Source organism: Cygnus olor, chromosome 9 (genome assembly GCF_009769625.2).
Source record: "Cygnus olor isolate bCygOlo1 chromosome 9, bCygOlo1.pri.v2, whole genome shotgun sequence".
Lineage (NCBI taxonomy): Eukaryota > Metazoa > Chordata > Aves > Anseriformes > Anatidae > Cygnus > Cygnus olor.
In genome coordinates, this window is record NC_049177.1 from 26466379 (window position 1) to 26473467 (window position 7089).

Below are 7089 nucleotides of genomic sequence, written 5' to 3' on the forward strand. Positions count from 1 at the left end.
TCGTGGACCTACTTATTCAGCAGAGCTTACCTTCGTGTTCTATGTACGCCTGCTAGCCTGTACGCAATGTAGAGATCTGGGATCCGGCAGCTGTTGTACACGCCGGTCTCGAGACCTGTGTAAGCCTCTGTATAGCTGGAAATGCTGTTATATAAAGTCGGAAGCCGGGATTTCTGTAGTAGCCGGAGTACAGATTTAAAGCATGTTCCTACCGAAGCAGTCGGGCCGCACGGCGTTCTGTTGCTTATCTAAGTGAACCGTCATCTCTGTGTATGTAGACCAGCACTGCAGCATGTGGCAGTGCGCTAGCGCTCAAATGCTTATCGTGACAGAAAACTCTATCCTATACTTCTTGTTCTAATAAATAGAAGATGCTTGTTTGTATAGCTAGTGGGAGTTACTTAACTAGAGACCAGCGTGACCAAGCAGCAGCTGTTTCTGACATAACCCGATGCTGAGGTTTCACAGACTGTTTATCAGCGAGGGCAAGAGCTACTGAACTTCTCCCGGCGGCAGGCTGTGACTTTGCTGTAAATACTTCTTGGACAACCTTCAACAAGTCGTGGTTTTAAATTTTAAAATGTTGTATGGGGATGTTTCGTGCAGGTGCCAGGGACCCTGCCCCTCCTACCCACGGTTCTGCTTTTATGCCTAACATCTGCGGAGCGTGGTGTGTCTTGCGATATATATTCTAATCGTGTTTAAGGTAAATCCTGCTTTCAGCTCTGTTTCCTCTGACGATGGATCCACTGCTAAACTGCTTCCCTGTGGATCGTCACAATTCCTTCTTAGTAACGTTGAAATACCAAACGAAACCCTCCCTGCCTGTATAGAAGAATGTAACTTAAAATCACAATAGAAATGCTGCTATTGATCATACTTTATTGCTGATGGCCTCGGCTCTGCGGCGGCCTCTCAGTGTCTGTTGCGGTAAATGAAGGCAGTCTTAAATCGGCCTGCTGTTGCATGCAGTTGCTAAAGGAAGATTATTTTTTTCAGGTTTCTTAGAAGACATTTAAAATCTGGTTACATTGCTAGTAATAGAAAAAAGTTTCTGTAGAGATGAATTACATGTCTGTTAGCTGTGAAGGAGCAGACTTTTTGCTGGTATGAGTTGTCACGTTTCCATTTGAAGTCATTGGAACTGGTGTAAACCAGCACGGCCCAGACCGTGCCCCAGACTCCAGCCATGTGGCGTAACGTACGCTCCTTACTCCTGGAAGCTCATATTTTGTAACCGGTGGGGGAGGGGAAGTCTGTATAATCTCTTATTTTAAATAAAGTTCTTCTCAAATGTGAGTTGTGTTAGTTTTGGGGTTGGCAAACTGGTGCCTTACTGGGTGGTGGGGCCGCGTCACGCCAGCCTTAGCTCGGTGACCGTCCCCCCTCGGCGAGGGGAGCCCCCGCGGCAGGCGCTGCGCACGCCTCGGGCAGGCGTCGGGGGTCCTGCTTCTGCCCAAAGCCTCGCTCGGGCGGCCTCAGAACGGGCTGTGCTGGCCGCCCACGTGCCCAGAGTTTGATTAAATTTGTAGAGGACTGCTTGCTTTGGTGCAAACGCAGAACACATCAGCATTTGTGATGCTTTGCCTATCTAGTAGCTGAGCATGCTCTTTCGATTTCTAGCATCACCAGATTCCGAAAAACAGAAGCACGTTGTTAGTCATGTCTAAATGGGAGGACGTGCAGTAGCTGCTTCTGCTTGTAAGAACGGTACGAGCAGCAGTCCTTGTCTGAGAGCCAGTGCCAGCGATGACCTCTGTCGGATAATTACGGCTTGGCACGTTGTGCCCTTTGGAAAGTGCTGTTGGATTTAAACCGGTGTGCTGGGGGTTCTCTACATTAAAAACGTCAGAGCCAAGAACAGACTGGTTACGTATGGGATGAGGAAGCCCCATGGTTAATGGTTTCTTTAGTGATCAGCTGGCAAAACAAGAGCAAGGACATTTTGCAGGTGACGTGGTATTAAATATTAGGAAAATACAGCTAAAGAGGGCTGCAGCACAGAAAGGCAAGGAAGCCACCTTGCCTTTTGCAGCAATTACTGCTTGCGAGTCCAGCCTCCGTTACTTGGCTGGTTACATTGGGGTGTCCTACACCTGGTGGTGCAGGGTAAGCCCTGTGCACCCCACAAGCCTGCAAACAAACGCTCAGGGACGATGCTCGTTTGTGAGACCAGCTTTATCACAACGTGTGGTCAGCCGTCTGATGGTGGACCTTCCAGCTTTGAGTAATTTGTCTGTAGAAACAATATTGAGTGGTATTAGCGCTAAGGTAACAAGCAAGCAGACGCTGATACCCTGTTGTTGCTTCCAGGGAACGGGTCTTTATTTCATAACAACTTTGTATTCAACTAAAAAAGCTTCCTTTGACCAGTAGACTCTACATACTTGGGAAGATCCCACAGTGCGTGACACTACGTGATCTGAACGGACAAAGCAAACAGCACCCTGCTCTTCCCGGCTCTGCGGGGCCGGTGTGCTCACCAGCCGCAGGGGCGATGTCGCAAGGAAGGCTTGGCGGCGGTGCAGGAGGCACCGGTTATGGGATATCCGAACAAACGGGGCCCAAGTCTACGGGACCCGACAGGGTGCACCCAGGGGAGAGGTTCCCGAGGCCTGGAGGGAAGCAATCGTCCCTCTCGTCTTCAAGATGGGCGAGGCAAAGGATCCGGGGAGCTGCAGGCTGGCTGCTCTGCAGGCCGATGGAAGGAAACCTGCTGCAGAGCGCGTCCAGGCACCCTGCGGACGCGGAGGCGGCGTGGAGCAGCTCTGCTTGGCGAGCGGGACAGCCCCGCCGTCCGCCCCTCCGCAGGGACCCGCGGCCAGCCGCAGGAGGGGGGAGCAGCGGGCACCGCGGGCTGCGGACGGGCTTTCGGCCTTCCCGAGGCCCCGCGCTGGCACCAGGCCGGGGCAGCGGCCGGGCAGAGGGGCCCGGGGGGCAGAGAGCCCAGCAGGGGCCGGGGAGCCCCAGCCACCCCGCCTCGGCTGCGCCGTGTCCGCAGCACTGAGTATAACCGCTGCGGAGCGCCGGGCTCCTTTATTTTCGGGGCTGCCCGAGGGCCGTACCCGCGTCTTTCTCCCATCTCATGGGACTCCGGCTTCCCACTTCCAGGGCCCGAGAAGCGAGTTCCGGGACACGCCGGCCTACCGGGGCGTCTCGGCCCGGCAAAGCAACCCCCGGGCACGACCCAGGGACGGCGGGGAGCCGAGCTGCCTGTGCCGCCGGGGCGCTGTGCCGGCACCCGCAGCGCAGCAGCTTCACGGCAAATCCCGCTCCCTTCCCCCAGCGGGGCACGCAAAGGCCGCGAGGCTGCACCGCGCTGCCACGCAGCGGGCCCGGCGCCTCCTGCCCGCCCGCGGGTGGCCCCGCCGGTGCCGGTGCCGGTGCCGGACCGCCCGGCCCCGCGGCTCCGAGCCCGCCCGCAGCCCCGCAGCAGCGGAAAAGCCGCGGCAGCCGCCGTGCCCACCGGGCGCTGCCACCCGGGCGCTGCGGAGCCGCCGGCACGGCCCGGCCCAGCGGCCAGCCCCGGCCCAGCGGCCAGCCCCGGCCCGGCGCCCGCGGCGTGCGGGAGCCGGGCCCACCGGCGCCGCCCCTCAGCGCCCAGCGGCACCCCGGGGGCAGGGCGCGGCGGGGCGGGGCGCGGCGGGACCCGCCTCCGGCGGCGGTCGCTGCGCCGGGCTCCGGCCGGTGCCGCTCGGGCGCTGCCGCGAGCCCCCGCGGGCGCCCCCGCGGCCCGGGGACGCCTCTCGCCCGCCGTCCGCCGGGGCCCGGTACCGGTCCCGGCAGGAGGCCCCGCCCGACCGCAGGCCCCGGCCCCGCCGCGCGGCGCCGCCCCGTGGCCGGCGGCTCCACAGCGCGGCGGCGCCCGCGGGCCCCGGGCCGAGCGCCCCGGGGGGTTCCTCCCGCGCGAGGTGCGGGCGCCGAGCAGGCCGCGGGGTGCCCGCACAGCAGCGCCGGCCCCGCCGCTTGCCGCGGTCGTCGCCTCCAGCCTCCGCCTCTCCCCGAGCGCAGGCCTGCCTCCGGCCCCCGCTCCCCCGTCCCGCTCCCGGGCGCAGCGCCTGCCGCCCCGCCCCGCCGCTGCTGCAGGCCCCTGGCTGCCGGCAGCCCGGTGCAGCCCCGGTGCCGTTAAGGCGTTAAATCGCTCCGCCCGGCGGCGAAGAGCCCGCGGAAACGCGCAGGGACCGGCGCTGCGGCTGGGCCCCGGCCACCGGCGGCCGGAGCTGGGCCCGCAGCCGGGAGCCAGCCGGGCCCAGCCGCCCTCCCCGGCAGCAGCAGCTGTGAGCGGGGAAGAGCTGGCCCAGAAGCTGCAGCGAGGCGGCGGAGCTGGGACCCTGCGGGATGTTGTTTCTCCGCTGCTCTGCGGAAAGGAAGCGGAAGACTTAGGGTATTGCTAACACAGGCTGCACAAAAAATAAAAATCACAGCTCTTAACTACAAGAGCAGAAAAATTCCCTTGCATGCTCACGGGAAAAAGAGGAAGGAAAGATGGCTGTACTGGAGACTGGAAGTCAGAACTGCCGCATCCTCAGAGACTGCAGGGACTTGCTTTCCTGTGACATGTTTGTTAGTGGTAGAAAGGCAATGAATCTTGTTCCTCCCCAAATTCAAGGGGGTGACTTACTAGATTGTTGCTTAACTGAAATCTTACCTTAGCCCACAAAATGTGAGCACGTTATTGAAGAGAAAAACTTTTTCAGAAAAGATAGGCTCTCTACAAGCTACATACTTGGCCTGGCTAGCCTGGTACGTTGTCGCAAGCCATGCCAGTAGGCAATGTTACTACGAGCAGGCAAGTTCGCCAGCCTTTACAGTTCCCTCCTGCTCCTTTCCTCACAGCCACAAGTGCTGTGTAGGGGTGATAAGGGTGCATCCCTTTTCACCAACCTGCTATCCAAGACTTTGTCTAAGCTGTTTCAGAACATAGTGCCTGCCTCCAACTACACCCTGCAGCAACCAGTTCCAAAGTTCACTTTCTGCTACTTCAAAATAAATAAAGAAATAAATGAAAACTTGCTTTTTCTCTTAAGCCAGCCTCCTGCCAGTTTCACTGAGTGCTCCTCCTCCCCATACCTGAGCTTCAGTGAATCACTGTTTGCACTCACCTCATTCAGCACCTCCGGAGATGCTCTGAACATGTTCTGCTGCCTTACCACTCAGCTCTCCTCAGCAAGCGTTTCCTCCACATCCTCCATCACTTTTGCAGCTTCTCCTTGCATGCTCAATCATATCCTTTCTGAGACGCCAGGACTAATTCAGAACTGGCAGAAAACTAAGGCTCGTCACTTTAAGACCTTTTTGCTCTAGCACGCTTTTTGCTGCAGAGGGACACGATTCTTCCTCTCACCCACGCCAGGCACACCCACGGCCACAGGGTCCATCTAACCTCTAAGCACCACAAGTCCAGCAGCCGAATCACTTCTCTACTCGCTACGCTGAAGCGACGGAGTAATTCCCAAGACGAGGAACCGCAGCGGCACCGCTTCCTACCAAAGGACAGCATCACCTCCCGGACGCCCGGCTGCACGCTGCTATTTCCCTTAACGCGGCCGCTTCCCCGAGGCCCCCCGAAAGCCGCCGGCGCTGGGCTCAGCCGTGCGCGTGCTTCCCGCAGCCGCCCCGGGGCGCAGCCTCCCCCGCCGCCCGCACCGCGCGGTGCCGGCGCCGCCTGACTCGGTCGCGCGGTCACACGGAGGCGACGACGGGAGGCGGTGCAGCAGGGGGAGGCCGACTGCACGCGGCCGTCCGTACGGCGGTGCAGCCCGTACAGCCCGACGGTAACGCGATCGCTGGCGAAGGAGCCGTCCTTCCAAGTCCGTGAATCAAGCGTTCAACAACATCGCGACGAACATCACGTGCCGAGGAGCTGCTGCTCCTTTCTCTCTCCAGGCAGCAGCCTCAGACGTCCTCTCAAGAGAAAGCAGCAACGCAAAGACCAGCTTCCGAACCCAGTTCTGCCACTTTATAGCATTCTCAGTACAGCAAGCAGCGGTATTCGCAGCTGAATACAACTTAAGACCAGGAGAAAAGCTAAATACAAACAACAAAAACCCCTAACAGGAGCAAAGCAAGCAAAGGATTAGAAACAGGATCAGCTTAACCTTTGTCTCAACCCCCATTTCCAGCAACCTTACTACATGTTTTTTCCTTTTCACCTGCACATAGGTGGATCTACTTGTCCTTTCAAGGCAGAGCTTGCACAACGGCAACTCTACGCACCAGGATTACAGAATCACGCAAGGAGAGATGTATAGAAACCAGCTCCATGGGAATGCAGAAACGATTAGGACTTTTCTCAGTCCAAAAGGCTTGCTTTTCTACTTCTACCATCGTCAGAACACCAACAACTCCAATGTTTCAAATGCCTCCTTACTACTTACAATCCTTAAGAACAGGAAACACAGTGTAACCATATAAATAGTTTGCTCCCCCCACAGAAGTTTGAATCAATTACTCACCTGAAGGGGGACTTCCTGTACAAATAATTCCTAAAATTTGTCTATTTTACCAGCCAATCATATCAGACAGGAGCTCAAGACATCCGTATCCTTGCTGTGTAGCCAGAGAGCTTTTGCTCACACTTGAGGGAAATAAGTTTAGCTACTAAAATATTTTTTTCCAATTTGTATGCAAAGCTATTATTTCACTACATGCATGCTTATAGCAGGCCAAGAGCACCAACCTACCACTGAAGATATTTTAGTGTATTACACCAGTGAGTACTTTTACACACACACACCCTTTTCTGAACTGTGCTGTGAACAGATGCTTACCAGAAAGGGGTGGTGCTGTCAACTAGTAGAACACCGGAGGGGAAGGGAAGGCACCAAAATTCAGTTTCCAGTGTTGTTTTGTTTTTTTCCCCCAACACATGAACCTGACCAGAGCTGAGACAAACACAGGGTGAGGACACGGAGGTAAATGCTGGCACGCTGACGGAACAGGTGCAGGCCCAGAAGCGAACCAGACCGCCTGCTCTGGAAAAGCAGCTCGCAGCTGTGCCCCACACTGCTCTTGGGGAAGGTGTGCTGTGCAGTGTGCTCTTCGTAGAACCTTCTCAAAAGTAAATTATTGGCTTTATGTCACGAAGAT